The 17,177-nt window shown below is 38.1% G+C and overlaps 1 long non-coding RNA gene across 2 annotated transcripts in view; it reads right to left on the bottom strand.

Annotated features, from left to right (window-relative positions):
- Positions 1 to 14,620, bottom strand: part of LOC108351227 (uncharacterized) — a 40,011-nt gene extending 25,391 nt beyond the window's left edge. The window contains exon 1 of one of the 2 annotated variants that reach the window (XR_015623007.1): positions 14,417 to 14,620. This is a non-coding gene — a long non-coding RNA (uncharacterized LOC108351227). The remainder of the gene's footprint in view (positions 1 to 14,416) is intronic. The other variant, XR_015623008.1, reaches the window with a different exon arrangement.
- Positions 14,621 to 17,177: the final 2,557 nt, after the last annotated feature.

Consider the following 17,177-nt stretch of genomic DNA (forward strand, 5'->3'; position numbering starts at 1 on the left):
CACCACTTCATGTGAAAAGTCAGGAAAATATCAGGAATTCAAGGCCCATGCCTAAACATATCAAAAAGAAATATACGGCAAAGCAATAGTCAACATCAAACTAAAAGGAGAGAAACTTGAAACAATCCCACTAAAATCAGGGACTAGATAAGGCTACCAACTCTCTCCTTACCTTGTACCTGAAGTCCTAGCCAGAGCAATTAGAAAACAAAAAGAAGTCAAAGGGATACAAATTGGAAAGGAAAAAGTCAAAATATCACTATTTGCAGATGATATGATAGTAAAATTCCACCAGAGAACTCCTAAACCTGATAAACAACTTCAGCAAAGTGGCTGGATATAAAATTACCTCAAACAAATCAGTAGCCTTCCTCTACTCTAAGGATAAACAGGCTGAGAAGGAAATTAGGGAAATGAAACTCTTCACAACAGTCACAAACAACATAAAATACCTTGACATGACACTAATTAAGCAAGTGAAAGATTTGTATGGCAAGAATTTCAAGTCTATGAAGAAAGAAATTGAAGATTTCAGAAGATGGTGGATCTCCCATGCTCATGGATTGGCAGGATTACTATAGTAAAACTGGACATTTTGCAAAAAGCAATCTACAGATTCAATGCAAAACCCATCAAAATTCCAACTCAGATCTTCACAGAGTTTGAAAAAAGCAATTTGCAAGTTTATTTGGATAATAACAAAAAGAAAGAAAGAAAAAAGCAGGACAGCAAAAACTACTCTCAACATCCTCAACAATAGCTAAGGAAATCATGATCCACAAAACCCAAACTGTATTATAGAGCAATCATGATAAAAAAAAAAGCTGTATGGTATTTGTACAAAGACAGGCAGGGAGATCAATGGAATAGAATTGAAAACCCAGAAATGAATCCACACACCTATGGTCACTTGATCTTTAACAGGGGAACTAAAACCATTCAGAGGGAGGGAACATTTTCAACAAATGGTGCTCGTTCAACTGGCAGTCAACTTGTAGAAGAATGCAAATAGATCCATTCTTTTCAATTTGTTTGCTCAGGTCCAAGTGGATCAAGGACCTTGACATAAAACCTGATACACTGAAATTAATGGAAGAAAAAGTGGGGGAAAACCTTCAATACATAGGCACAGGGGAGAATTTCCTTAACAGATCACCAATGACATATGCTCTAAGATCAAGAATTGACAAATGGGACCTCATAAAATTGCAAAGATTCTGTAAAGCAAAGGGCATTGTCAATAGGACAAGACAGTAACCAACAGTTTGGGAAAAGATCTTTACCAACCCTACATCTGATAGAGGACTAAAACACAATATATGCAAGGAACCCAAGAAGTTAGACTCCATAGAATAAATTGTCCTATTAAAAATGGGGACAAAGCTAATCAAAGAATTCCCAACTGAAGAAAATCGAGTGACCGAGAAATACCTAAAGAAATATTCTACATTCTTAGTCACCAGGGAAATACAAATCAAAACAATCCTGGAACTATACCTCACACCAGTCAGAATGGCTAAGGTCAAAAAACTGAGGTGACAACAGATGCTGGGGAACACTCCTCCATAATTGGTGGGATTACAAGCTGGTACAACCACTCTGGAAATCAGTTTGGAGGTTCCTCAAAAAATTGGACACAGTACTACCTGAAGATCCAGCTATATTACTCTTGGACATATACACAAAAGATACTCCAACATGTAACAAAGAAAAAAGCTCTATTTGTTCATAGCAGCTTTATTTGTAATAACCAGAAGCTAGAAAGAACCCTGATATCCTTCAACCGAGGAATGGATACAGAAAATGTGGTACATTTACTCAATGGAGTACTACTCAGCTCTTAAAAATTATGACTTCATGAAATTCTTAGGCAAATAGAAGTAACTGGAAAATATCATGGCATGCACATGGTATGCATTCACTGATAAGTGGATATTAGTCCAAAAGCTCAGAATACCCAAAATACATACCATATGAAGCTCAAGAATTTGGAAGACCAAATTGTGGATGCTTCACTTCTTCTTAGAAGGGAGAACAAAATATTCACAGGAGGAAATTCAGAGACAAAGTATGGAGCAGAGACTGAGGGAAAGGTCATCCAGAGATGGCCTCACCAGGCATTCATAGCATATACGGTCACCAATCCCAGACAATAATGTGGATGCCAAGCAGTGCATGCTGACAGGAGACAGATATATATATATATATATATATATATATATATATATATATATATATATATATAGGGTTTGCAACCCCATAGGAAGAACAACAATATCAAAACACTGGACCCCTAGAGCTATCAAAGACAAAACCACCAACCAAAGAGTAAACATGAAGGGACCCATGGTTTCAGCCACATATGTAACAGAGGATGGCCTTATCTGGCATCGATGAGAGGAGAGGCCCTTGGCCCTGTGAAAGCTCAATGCCCCTCTGTATGGGAACGCCAGGGTGGGGAGATTGGAGGGAGTGGGTGGTTGGGGGAACACTCTTATAGTGGCAGGGGAAGTAAGGAAGGGATAGGGGAACTACACAGGGGAAATCAGGAAAGGGGATTACATTTGAAATGTAAGTAATGAAAATATCCAATAAAAATCCAAAATTCAAAGTCAAACTAATAAATAAATAATCAAATAATCACATCTTTTTCAAATAGTAGCCCAGCAGTACTGTCTCTGGCATGTAACAGAGACACAAGTATAATGCAAAGAAGTGTCCTACATATGAGAAAATCCTAGACTGGCATTTATTGGGAGGGGTCACCAGTGTCTCTTCCCTCTGAGTAGTGTCAGAAAACACAATTTAGTGATTAATCTGATGTAGCAACACGCACAGACAAACAACAAAATGGAATTGGAAAGGCATCAGAAGAGGAGGGCTAAACTTGAAGTACACCTTCGATCCATTAGATATGTCAAACAAAACAAAGAAACGCAAAATCTATGAGACAGCAACATATTTCAGTCCACTCTTAACCTTTACCTCCCTATGATGGTAGCCCCTAACACCAAGAAATCTGAACTGTCTGAGATAGAACTAAGAGACAGACTCTTAAAAGAGGGTCAATGGCCAAATTGAATACTCATTTGATCAGATAGTGAATTTAAGAAATGTACTTAAAACCTTGACAAAATTCTGTCCAATTAACATAAGAGCAAATTAGAGGAGAAAATTTCAATGAAGGATTGAACCTTGAAACTAAAAAACAACCTATCGAGAATTCTAAAAATGAAAAAAGAATCAGTAAAACATCAAAGAAAACTAACCTCAAATAAGACAACATGGATAACAAACTTCAGGGGCAGAAGCTAGAGTAGAGACAATACATGCAGGCATATGTAATCTTTGATGAAATCAAGAATGACCAATAAATACTTTCAACACATCTGAAATGTATTCAAGAGATTCCATGTAGTAGAAGAATGAGCTGAGATGAAAATTAAAAACAACAGATACTATTTAATGGAATCACAGTAGATATTTTAATTACACACCATGAAATGAACCTTGGGTTAGTGGAGAAATCAGAAAGGAAGAATAAAAGAGCCCAGTAACAAATGTGACTAGCATCTCAACCCAGGAGACACACTTGAACACAGGTAAGGTCATCCTAAAGAGGAAGTTTATAGTTTTAAGAACTCACAGTAAGAAAGATCTCAAATAAAATTAATGATGGATAAAATTTAAGTCTTTTAAACAAGAAACCAAATGAGAACAAAAACGTCAGGAGTAGGGGAGAGATTAATGAAATGGAAATTAAAACAAAATGTGTAATACCTATCAAAGGGTTGCTTCTTCCAAATAAGTAAAAGAGATTGACAAACATCTAGCCAATGCAACCAAAAGACATGAAGACCCAAATGATAGGAGAAATGAAGCGGGATTGTATGACAGACCCCAGAGAAACCTAGAAGAGTTTGAGGCAATACAATAAAACATATTCTAAACTGTTTGATAATCTTCATGGAATGAAAAGACTTCAAGAGTGCTGGACTGACAGAAGTTACATTGAAAACAACGATTGGATTACAAAAAGTCATCTATAGTTTAAGTATAATGCACATCAAAATTCTAATCACATGATTTTATAATCAATTGATTTTTATTTGAAAAGTTCAAGCAAATATTTTTTGATCATATTACTTTTTCTTCCAATTTCTCCCAGATTCTCCCCACTTAACTCTCCACCCAACTTAATGTTCTCTTTTTTAAAAAATTTTACCCTACAAGCAAAAATCCCATTTTCTTCACATTGTTCAATGATGGGTCTTTGTGGTAATTGCCATTTATACTCAAAAAAATAAAAGATTCTCTGTTTACAGTTGAGCGATGTGCTGATCTATAGGTTTAGGAATATGTCCTTAGGAGTAATTTTATTGTTATGTTTTTTAGCAGAATAAGAGTAGTAGGTTTTACCCTAGGGCCTTTGGCCTATCTATCTATTCTTAAGTTTTTTGCTAATTTAGCATTTTGAGATTTGGGTTCTATCTCATGAACTAAGTCATGAAAACAATAAAAATGGTGGTAATTTTCAAAATATTTATGCCACTATGGCACTAGTATATACTGCGCAGAGGCCACTTAAAGTGGGAATTTATGGTTTTATCATGTGATACAACCTCATGTGGTGTTTTCCTGAGGAAGACTCACATGTTTTTTTCTTGATTATTTTGCTTTTGGTTTTTTGGGTTCTTGTTTGGTTGGTTGGTTGGTTGGTTTGGTTTGGTTTTCTGAGGCAAGACCCACGGGAAGTCATGTGATATCTAAAGAAAATATAAAAAAGAGTCAATAGACAGAGACAGCGTGCTTACATAGCTAACCTTGCAATGCTGTGTTAGTCATCTTCATCTTTGCTGATCTTCACTTCATTGAGCTGTCTATTTCTGCTGGATCATGCTGCTGCTTTGTGCTTCATATCCTGACACACTGAACTGAACTACCAGTATCCTGAGATTGGAATTGACCCAGAGAACTACTTCTAAACAGGTCCACATCCCCTTGCCCTATTTAACCACCCTTTCTCCCCTACCATTGGATGGTGGGCTAGAAGGGGGATGCAGTGCCTGAGAACCCTTATTAAAAGTAAACTTTAAAACAAATAGAAGCCTACAGTCACTGTTGTAGGTTACAGTTTCTAATGGGATCTCTTAGTTACAGTTTTATTGCTGTGAAAAAACACCATAACCATGATAACTCTTAAAAGGAAGACATTTAATTGAGCCTGGCTTATAGTCAGAGGTTCAGTTGATTATCCTTATAGTAGGAAGGATGACAGCATGTACACAGACATGGTGAGAGAGGAGCTGAGAGTTCCACATCTTGATCTACAGGCAGCGTGTTTCACACTAGTCCTAGCCTGACCATATATGAGATCTCGAAGCCTGCCTCTAGAGTAACACACTTCCTCCATTAAGGCCAATACCTACTCTAACAAGGCCAAACCTCCTAATCATGCCATTCTCTATGGAACAAGCATTCAAACTCATGAATCTATGGGACCATTTTTTTTTATTCAAACCACAGAAGTGGAAAACACTGATAATTATTTTTCTTCCCCAGTAGTTTGCAAAGTATATTTGGAGCATGAAAGCTATTCAGTAAAGGCAAAGATTCTAGATGAACACCAGCTCTATTCTTCCATGTTCAATGTTGGAAGTAAGTAGTATTTTCAGCAAAAGAGCCTTACCATCAGGTTATGGAGAATAACCAATAGCCTTGGCAATAGGCCGTGATATTGAGGGATCAGGATATTTGGGTCCCTGTTTGCTAACAACTCAACAAGATGTAACCCGTTCTTGCCATGGAAGATTTTACTTTGTTACTTAAGATGGCTTAAGCTGTCTGGCAAGAAATTTGAAAAAGCCTAGGTCTCCAATATCTGATAAATGGGTAATGAATACATGGTACATTTACACAATGGATTATTATTCATCTATTAAAAATGAAATTAGGAAATTTGCAGGTACATGGATATTGTATGGATCATCCTGAGGGAGGTAACTCAGACAACAATTACAAATATTGCATGTTTTCTCTTATATGTACTTGTTAGCTTTTAAGCTGTCAAGATGGATGTTTCAATCTGAATAACCTCAGAGATTAGGTAGCTAACAAGGCACCAAATGGAAGGAGGAGGCACCTTCAAGGAAGAGGAAGTAGGGTATAATGTTGTAGAGAAAGGGAAAACTAGAATATGAGGATTATGTAGGGAGGAAGATAAGAGAGAAGGTAAAGAAGGGAATATTAGGAGGGACAATTACATTAAAGGTTGTTAGAAAGCTACATAGAAACCTATCACAGAAGTTTCCTAAAATATTGACAAATACGAAAATAATTGAAATGGATTCACCTTATAAAGGGGAAATCAATGTCTCATTTAATGCTATTATTATAGAATTAGAAAAAAGTCCAAAAATTTATATGGACACATAATAGACTAACATAATCATGCGGAACTAAGTAGAAAAGACCATATTAGAGATACCACAGTGCCTGATTTCAAATTATGGTACAGAGCTATATTGTGAAAAAGACAGAATGATACATGGAGACCAATGGGATAGGACTGTATAGAGGAACCTGAAATAAACTCACGTAGCTCTGTCCATTCATCAAAAATATGCACTAGAAAAAATGACAACTTATTCAGGAAGTGATGTTGGCAACAGTGGATATCTACCAAGCAAAGGAGGATTAAACAAGAGGGAGGAAGGAAGAGAGGGTGGGGAGGAAGTATGAGAAAGCACGGCTAAAACTAAGAACTATTTGAGTGGTTATATGGAATCACAGTATAGTAGAAGCTTTCTAAAATATTTACATATATGAAGCTGATATAAATGGAGTTAACCAAATAATAAGGAGAGAGTACCAACTGGACATTAGCAAATGAAGCTTTCAGTATTAGGAATGGTAACATCAAATCAAGTTCTTGGCTAAATGAATCCAGTTGGAGCCCCCCCCCAAAAAAAAACATGGACTATTTTAATTCAATTTGCATTTCAATTAATTAAGTAAAATAAAACTATTTTATTTAAAAAAATAATACATTTTGAACTTCATTATTCTGTCTCCTTTTGACATGGTTTTTCAAATGTCCTCGAGGAAATTTGACCTGAGAGGAGATTCCTGTTCATGCCCAGCACTACCTAGAATCTTTTCTTAGGTCTCTAAGTTCAGTGAAGTTAATCCAAGCCCCTCATCTGATTATGTCACTCAGGAGAGATCAGATAAAGGTTCTGTGTTGAGGCACATACATGGAGCTTTGAAAAGATTGAGCTTTAATTTAAACTCTTCAATTGAAATTTTCTCAATAAATCTCCAATATAAATTTTCCATGGAAGACCAACGAGTGGATGCTTCAGTCTTTGGTAGAAGGGAGAACAAAATATTCACAGGAGGAAATACAAAGTATGGAGCAGAGATTGAGGGAAAGGTCATCCAGAGATGGCCCCACTTGGGCATCCATCCCATATACTGTCACCAAACCCAGACAACATTGTGGATGCCAAGAAGTGCATGCTGACAGAAGCCTGATGTCACTGTCTCCTGAGAGGCTCTGCCAGATCCTAATACAGAGTCAGACGCTCTCAACCAACCATTGGACTGAAAATAGGGCCCCCAATGGAGGAGTTAGGAAAAGGACTGAAGGAACTGAAGGGGTTTTCAACCCCATAGGAAGAATAACAATATCAACCAACCAGAAACCTCAGAGCTCCCAGAGACTAAACTACCAACCAAAGAGTACACAGGGAGGGATCCATGGCTCTAGCTGCATATGTAGCAGAGGATGGCCTTATTGGGCATCAGTGAGAGGAGAGGCCCTTGGCCATGTGAAGGCTCAATGACCCTGTATAAGGGAATGCCAGGGTGGGAAGATGGGAGGGAGTGGATGGGTGGGTGGGGGAGCACTCTCATAGAGGCAGGGGAATGAGGAAGGGATAGGGGGATTCCAGAGGACAAATCGGTAAAGGGGTAGTAACATTTGAAATGTAAATAAAGAAAATATCCAATAAAAAACATAAATCACACAAAAAAGAAATGACAATTATATTTGATTAATTTTTATATTTCAAGCTATTTGTATTCAATTAAATATCAAATACAACTAAAAAAGAGAAACAATCTTTGTGTGTATCTATTTACAGTAAAATATTTTCCATGGTATAATATAGTATGGTATTTTCCATGGTAAGGATTTTCTTAGAAATGTCTAAGGAGATATATTCTCATCCAGCCTCTACTATAAATGACTAGCTATTATTGATCTAGTGAATGAGAAGGAAAGAATTTCTGCCAACTGTTGAAACCACTCTTCTGATAAGAAAGGATAAACAATATGTTCCATGAGGCGGTGAATTTTACCTATCAATGTCACACATTCAAGTGTGCATGCTGGTGTAGATTCTACAACAATTATATTAGGATAAACCTAATACATCATACTAGAAAGACATTGCTCTTTTTGTTTTCTGAAAGGTACACCATTTCAAAGTTTATTGGTGACTCTCTACAAATTGTTGGTAAGGCCCTGTTGCTAAAGACCTATACAACTCATTAAACATAAAGAAGTCGAACTGCTGCTAGTGTTTGTGGTACCGGAAAGTACTCTGCAAACTACCAAAGGAGAAATGTAAATACAAAGCCAAATATAAACTCTGATCTACAGTGATGACCTGTCTGAAGGATACACAGGTGCAATAGCGGCACAAAGCTGATGGGAGTAACCATCTAACATCTAATGTGAAGTAAGACCCAATCCAAGAGTTGGTACCCATACCTGACACTCCTTTTGTGGCCACGAACTTGAGTCTAGATAGCAACCTAAAGGAAAAGCAAATACTGCTGTTCTGCTAAAAGAATGTAGCAACAAAATGACCCTAGCAACACTGCTATACTCATAGATTCAAATCTTGCTCAACCATCATTAAAGAAGCTTCTTCCTGTGGCAGAGGAGACAAAAATAGAGACCTGCTGCTTGACAGTGGACCTTGACCACTTAGCTCTAAATGAGATATTTCACTTAAATATCCTCCCTTCGAGGAATAAGGCTAAGTGAACTCTAGTGAAAAGGGGATGAAAGAGTATAAAAGCCAGGGGGAACAGGAGATTCCAAAGGAATACCAACTTCCAGAAACAACCGGAGTGATAAACATATGAACTCATAGCAACTGAGAGCATGCACAGGGCCCACGTGGGTCTGCATTAGATGGGGTCTTAAAGATGACAGGCATGGACATACCTTCTTCCCTAACTCAGGAGCTATCTTTAGTTGATAGCCAGTTGCAAATAGAGAATGAGTTTTCTTTAAGGGAGTGTCAGTCAGGAACAAATCACTTTTTTTTCTTTAAATTGTCTTTAATCTTTTTTACAGTCCAGTCCTTATGCCCCTACCTACCCCTCACCCAAACCACCACTAGCCCCACCTCACCACCAACCCCACCCCACCACAGCCCCACCTCACCAACCAGCCCCGCCCCACAACCAGGTCTCCCCATTCCTGGGCTTCAAGTCTCTGTAGAGTTGACCTGAGCTGTGTGCTGTCCCCACCCTACCCTGGAGGCCAAGAAAACAAATAACACCATGTGTCTGTGAGACTCTGAGAAGAGGCATTCATTGTTAGTGATAGCTCCCCACAACACAAAAATAACCATGCCAAATGGCCCAGCTACACTACTCCACCCATGCTTATCTTTTTCCACTACGTTTATAATAATGAGGAAATAAAGCCAACCTAAATGTTTACCAATAGACATATAGTATAAGTGAACAGTGTAATTTTACTTAGCCTCTGAGAAAAGAAATTTTTAGGAAAATAGATAAATATGAAAAAATGTGGTAGGTAAAATAACACAGGCTCAGAAAGACTGATTGACTGAATGAATGAATGAGTGAATAAATAAATAAATAAATAAATAAATAAATAAATTCAGAGTTCTTCCTCACATTTGGATGCTAATTTTCCTTAGAACCCCCCACCTCTGTGTATGTGTGTTTGTGTAAATAGGGAGTGTGAAAGTTGGTAAAGTCTATGAAACCACATAGAAGACAATGAGAGGGGACCAAGAGGATTTAGAAGTCGCTGATAGTGATGTCGTAGATAGGACACATATGAGAGGGCAGTAGAAAGGATGCTACTAGGTGGAAGTTTAAGAAAAGAAAGGATTGGGAGAAGTGGTAAACAGGACCAACAAAAGCAAATTTTGTTTTGAATATGCTATAATAAAACTTAATGCTATGTTTTCTAATAAATAAAAACACATAGTGAGTAGATGAGAATTGTTAATTTCTGTAAAGTGGTTTCTTTACTGGGAATAGAGAAGACAGAAAAGCAAAAGAAGAATCAAAAGATATTAGGAAAACTCTAGATGTTAATTTGCATGAGTAATTTGAAATGAATGTTTATTAAGTCTCTTCATTTGTATATGTAGATACATAGACATATCTACATATCTAATATGATATTTGAAATGTAAATTGGTAGTAATAACATTTCAAGGAGCTGAGTAGAAAATATCAACTTACAGACCAAGAAAGTGGCTAAGGAGTTAAATGCTCCTGCAGCAAGACTTACAAGATAACCAATGCTTGATCTCTGAACAGAAAGTGCCAGCTCAACCTCAGGTCCCTGAAGTGTACACACACACACACACACACACACACACACACACACACAGAGAGAGAGAGAGAGAGAGAGAGAGAGAGAAACAGAGACACTGATACAGGCTAAATAAATATTTAAATAAAAATTAAGTCAATTTACATTTAAGAAAAGTTCATGTCTTACAATGTATATATTTTATTAATTATAATCTCTATAAGTGTTCTGTTGTTCTCCATTCATATTCAAATTTCTGTAAGTGAGTTTCATAAAGTTGAATGCTATTTTTCCCTTTCAACCTATAAGTTATCTGTGGAAAGGTAAATACGGAAGCATTTATATTTAGGTAATGGCTCTTCTTGTTTCTCCGTCCTTAATTGAAACCTGATTATATGCACTACAACTTATGGTCTAGGAAATCGAGTTATAGTGAATGCTTTCTGGTTGATTTATGACTCCTCACTTTTATGGAGAATATAGGCCTCGCGTGGATAATTGGAATTTACTTTATATCACTAAGCTTGATAAATCCTGATTCGACAGCTCAGAACGCAGACTATATTTGGAAGGCAATGATTGAGCCTCAGCTTGTCCAATTGGTGCAGTATAATCCAATTACATGCTGTGTCTTTTATTCTGTTTAAATCATCCAGGAGGTCGCAAAGACATTGACTTACACAACACCTACTTTGCCATTGCTGCCCAACCTCCCTTTCACAATGATTTTCAAAATGATGAGTGAATAATGCAGAATGCCTCTCAGTGGAACTCTGCAGAAAATGGGTTCAGAATAAATAACAATAAATACAGATGTGGGTATTAATAATAGATATCCTGAAAATGGGAAATATTATTTAATAGGGACAAGTAATTCTACTTTCATCAGAGACTTGAAGGAAAGGAATAAAGGAAGTTGACAGTTAAGCAAGAATTGAAATGTTTGCAGAAAGTGATTTGAAGATTAAAAGAGATAATGGCCTTTTGCCCAAACAACAGCATGAGTGGAAAGAATATCAGAAGTTTGTTGAGATTCTGTAAGTAGTGAAAAGTGTAGCATTATTAGGCAACATGGAATCAAAAGCACAAAGCCTTCTGTCTGTTTTGCTTGCTCTTGCCTCATTACTTTAATCTCCTGGCTCCATAACATCATCATAAACAGGCATACGCCTCATTCTTTCAGGCACTTTCATTATGCCACTCCCCTGCTCCTCTTCCCCATGCTATTTTCTCACAGTTAAAAATATATTTCTTGGAGGAGTTAGAGAAAGGATTGAAGGAACTGAAGGGGTTTGCAGCCCTTCAACCAACCAACTAGAGCTCCCAGGGACTAAACCACCACCCAAACACAGCACATGGACAGAACCATGGCTCCAGCTGCATGTATAACAGAGGCCTTGTTGGGTACCAATGGGAGGAGAAGCCCTTGTTCTTGCCAAGGCTGGACCCCCCAGTGCAGGGGAATGTCAGGGGGCAGAGAATGGGGATGGTTTTGGAGGGGGATCACCCTCATAGAAGAAGGAGAGGGGACTAGGATAGGAGACTTATGACAAGGAAAGGGAATAACTTGAAATGTAAATTTAAAAAATTCAGTAAAAACTGTAAGCAATATTTAAAAAAAAGAAAAAAATTATTTCTGGGTTGACCTCCATTTAAGTATAACCTAATACATTTTGTGAACCATCAATCACATCAATTAATTGTTTGCAAAAATACCCTTTTATATAAAAAACAATTTTATGCAGTCTTCAATTTCCATTGATTCATTTGTTGTCATGCATTTCATAGGCTATGTCAAATATCACTACACTATTATTTTCTACCTCTTTCAATATATACACCAAGACCCACTTCCTCAAAAGCTGCTCAAAACTCTCAGAAAAAAAAATAGCTTCTTATTTTTATATTTGATATTCCATTTTTATTTTATATGTATGGGCGTTTTGTGTCCACGTATTTCTATATACTACATACACATAATTCCTATAGTGACCAAAAGAGGGAATCAAATCCACTGGAAGCTGAATTTCAGACATCTCAGCTGTTATGGAGGTTCTGGAGTTCTAAAGTCATCTGGAATAGCAGCCAGTGCTCTTAACCACTAAGCCCCTGCTCTAGTCCCAGCTTAAGTTTTCAAAGCAAGAAATTAAGAACAGAGAACAAGCAAAAAATAAGAGAGAAATCTTCAAAGATAAAGAACACAAGTCATCAAGTGCAAAACATCTGTGGCTTTTCTCATCGTCTATAAAACTAAGTCTTCCAGCTGATGGTTTTTATGGGCAGTTTGTATGCAGAGGGATTATAAAGTTTAAAATATTTTGTCTATAGATTTCAAGTCTAGTCTGAGAAATGTAGTAAGACCTTGCTTCAAAATGACAAAATAAGAGGAGATTTCGGCATGGGTAGTTCATTTGTACAATGGTAGAAGTCTTGTCTAACTAGGAGGCCATAGCTTAAATGCAGAGGAGAAAACCTCTCCAATATAAACAATTTTGAAATTTCTGAGTAGCATAAATTGAAAGAAAGTATACTTTTTCTACAGATAAGACACATTTCTAGAGATAATGTGTAACAAATACTAGAAACTCTATATAGCTGAAAGGTAGACTATAGACATATTTCAATGGACAATGTTTTTCGTTTTATGTCCCGCTGATGGAGTTGATAGCTAAATGTGGAAGGTGAATAAGAAATCATCTCTCAGACACGCAGAATGAAGAAAGCGGATGTTCTATAGGATCTGTGGAGTTAGTTTCAGAAGTGTAACTTAGCAAGCCAAGCAGTTAAACCCGGCAAGAGGGATACAGGAAACTCTCAAAACAGAGGCCCTGAGAGAATTTCAGTGCATGGATTTCACTGTATAACATCTGGGAGACAGATCTAGAAAGCATCTGGGTTGGGAGGGGGGGGTTCTGGAAAAGAAAAGCTTGGCAAAAGTGAACAGTGTACACTAAGACAATTAGAGAATCCTGCATTCAACGAAAACAAACACGATACGATGAGAGTCAGAATCTTGGAGAATAAATAAAGAAGTATAATTATAAGCTATTTATGACTGGCCAGTGTACTAGTTCTTGACAGAAGCAACTTGAGGGACTAAGTATTTATTTAGACTCATGTTTGGGAGGTTACAATCCATTGTGGCAGAGGTTATACATCACATGGTACCAGGTACAGATCATAAGGGGTAGGAGGCGGCTGCTCACACTGACAGAAAGCAGCTCTGGCCGGAAGTGGAGCAAGTCAAAGGCCTTTCCCAGTGACGAGCCTGGACCAGCCCTATTTCCTCCCGGCATGCACCATAATTTCACAAAACAGAGCCACAACTTAGAAACCGAGTGTTCACACCAACACACCTTCAAACTGTAACAGTAACGAAACAGAAAAGTTTCCTTATTGAAAAGATATTTCATTTTCAAATAGTAAAAAGACTGGAAGAAAAGAGCAGGAAAATTCAGTTTTGTGACCACAAAGCCTCAGAAAAGCCTTCCCCTACCACGTGGAAAGTTAATGCATGATTTGTAAAGCTGTTATATTCAGAAATAAAGGATAAAGAGAACCTTTTTAGAGTACTTTGGGTAATGGAGGTAACCACCCAAGAAATGAAACAGGAACATTTAAGACAAAGTCCTCTGAGGAAAGGACTGTAGAATGAGCAACAAGTGCGTTTCGTCTTTGCACTTCCTTATTGTTTACTTGCTACTTGTCCTAATTTGCTCTCTATTACTGTGATAAAGGATATGACCAAATCAGCGACAGAAGCTGAGGCAGACACTGAAGACAGGAACTGAGGCCCAGGCCCGGGAAAAATGTACTTACTGCTTTTTCTCACACGGCTTGCCAGCCTGCTCTCTCATAACCCCTAGATCACCTGGCTAGGGGTGCCGCTACCGGCTACCACCAAAGGCATGCCGTTCCCTCAACCACTGATCAAGAAAATGCCCCACAGAGCAGTTCTTCAATTGAAGTTCCCTACTCCCAGGTGACTCTGGGTTGTGTGAAGCTGAACAAAAAGAGTCATCAGCTCGCTACTATTATGAGTGCACATTGATAAAAGTATAGAACTTTGACTTACTATTGTGACATACTCATAATCTTGGGACGTTTGGAAGTAGAGGCAGAAAGAATACATTTATGGAGAGGCCGTACTAAAAAAGAAAGATAAATCATGGAATAATTTAAAAATCCTTATTTCATGTTGCTTAAATATGTTCCCTTTAAAGCTCCACATTTATTATCTAAGTAAGTCTGTTTTGAAATACTTAAGAAAACTCCACAAAGCCAAATATGTGGGTGTTTCATTTACTAAAGCCATTGTTTTACTTTAGAAGAAAAAAGTTACCATTTAATGTTGACACTGGAAATCATCTACAAAAATTATGGTCAATGGAGTCCTAGAACACCTGGACAGGTCAGAGATTCTGCTCTGTTTTGATTCCTCTCTGGGTTCTATCTGCACAGTGAGTCTTCAAAGTCTTGGCAAAATTTTCTAAACTGCTAGACTGACTTTTTTCTAAAGGCAAACATATGGTCACTCACACTAAGATAAACAAGTTTTGATTATTGATATAAATTAGTCAGTTTTCTCTTACCATAACAAATCTTCAAAATAAATCAGTGGATGGAAAAAAATACTTTATTTATGGATCATAGCTTCTCAAGGGTTGCACTTCAGACTTGACTGGCCTGGCTAGGGAGGCAGTATATCATAGAGGAAGTATATGTAACACTGTGTGTGTGTGTGTGTGTGTGTGTGTGTGTGTGTGTGCATGCGTGCATGTGTGTGTGTGCATGCGTGCATGCGTGTGTGTGTCTGCGTGCATGCGTGTGTGTGTGCATGCGTGTGTGTGTGCATGCGTGTGTGTGCATGCATGTGTGTGTATGTTTGTGTGTGTGCATGCGTGCATGCGTGTGTGTGTGTCTGCGTGCATGCGTGTGTGTGTGCATGCGTGTGTGTGCATGCGTGTGTGTGTGTATGTTTGTGTGTGTGCATGCGTGCATGCGTGTGTGTGTGCATGCATGCGTGTGTGTGTGTGTGTCTGCGTGCGCGCACACACGCACGCATGCACATGCACACACTCTGTGTGTCATCCTCTCTCTGCCCCCTGCTTGCAGATCAGATGTAAGCTCTTAGCTACTGTTCCAGCATCATGCCTGCCTGCTTGATATGTTGTTCCCCACCATGGTGATCTTGGACTAACCCTCTGAAACTGTAAGCAAGCATTCCAATCAAATGTTCCCTTTTATAAGTTGCCTTAGTCATATGTCTTTTGCTTGAAATAGGAAAATAACTAAGACACTTTCTTCCCCTTCATTTTGAAAAATATCTGTGTCTTATACTTAAAAATATTTTGGAACTTATCATTTTCTTTTCTTCATTAACGCTACTGTCTGTTCCCCAAATCTTTCTCCTATACTCATTCACAAACTAGATGATCAGTAAATTATATATGTTCTCTAATTCCCTTGTCATTGTCTGTTACAGAGAGACTCTCCAAGATTGTTTTCTCCTGATGTTCATATCTTGTACCATGCTTCCATGCAATCATGAACTGTGATTTGATGGTAAACATTTTTAGAAGAATGTTGGTGCATACTCCCATGATTATGTTATATATAATTACAATATATTTTCTGGAGAAATTGCATTTCTTTTTGGCTTTGGCAAAGTAAGTGTCTATGTTTAGAAGCACTTGAAATTAGTAATAAATCGACACTTTAAGAGCTGAGGGAGGGGTTGGGGATTTAGCTCAGCGGTAGAGCGCTTGCCTAGCAACCACAAGGCCCTGGGTTCAGTCCCCAGCTCTAAAAGAAAAAAAAAAGAGCTAAGGGAAACCTCGAGCCCCCCCCCCCCAAAAAAAGAAAAAGGTAATCTTATATGAAGATCTTCCTGTAATTGAACCTCTAATGTTTAGATATGTCCCCCAGAGACTCATATGTTTGAACAAGCCTATGGGGGCCAGGGAGTGGAATGTTATGGTTTGTATAGGCTTTGCCCAGGGAGTGGCACTAATTAGAAAGTGTGGCCTGTTGGACTAGGTGTGGACTTGTTGGACTAGGTGTGTCACTGTGGGTATGGGCTTTAATACCCTAGTCCTAGCTGCCTGGAAGTGAGTTTTCTACTAGCAGCCTTCAGATGAAGATGTAGAACTCTCAGCTATGCCTGTATGTCTGCCTAGAAACTGCCATGTTCCCACCTTGATGATAATGGACTGCACTTCTGAACCTGTAAGCCAGCCCCAGTTAAATGTTTTCCTTTATAAGACTTGCTTTGGTTATGATGTCTGTTCACAGCAGTAAAACCCTAACTAAGACAGTGGTATTTGTTAATTTGAGATCTGAAGTATGAACAAATAAGGGAAAGTTTATGACTTGAGAATTATTGTATATGAGGTTGCCAAGAGGTTAGTTATGGTGGTTAGCAGGAGCTGATGCAGAGGCCATGGAGGGACCCTGCTAACCCTTGGTATGCTCAGCCTGCTTTCTTATAGAACACAGGTCTACCACCCCAGGGGTAGCATCTCCCACAATGAGGTGGGCCCTTTCCCATCAATCACTAATTAAGAAAAATCCTTACCGG

This window comes from Rattus norvegicus, chromosome 6 (assembly GCF_021556685.1).
Source record: "Rattus norvegicus strain SHRSP/BbbUtx chromosome 6, alternate assembly SHRSP_T2T, whole genome shotgun sequence".
Classification (NCBI taxonomy): Eukaryota; Metazoa; Chordata; class Mammalia; order Rodentia; family Muridae; genus Rattus; species Rattus norvegicus.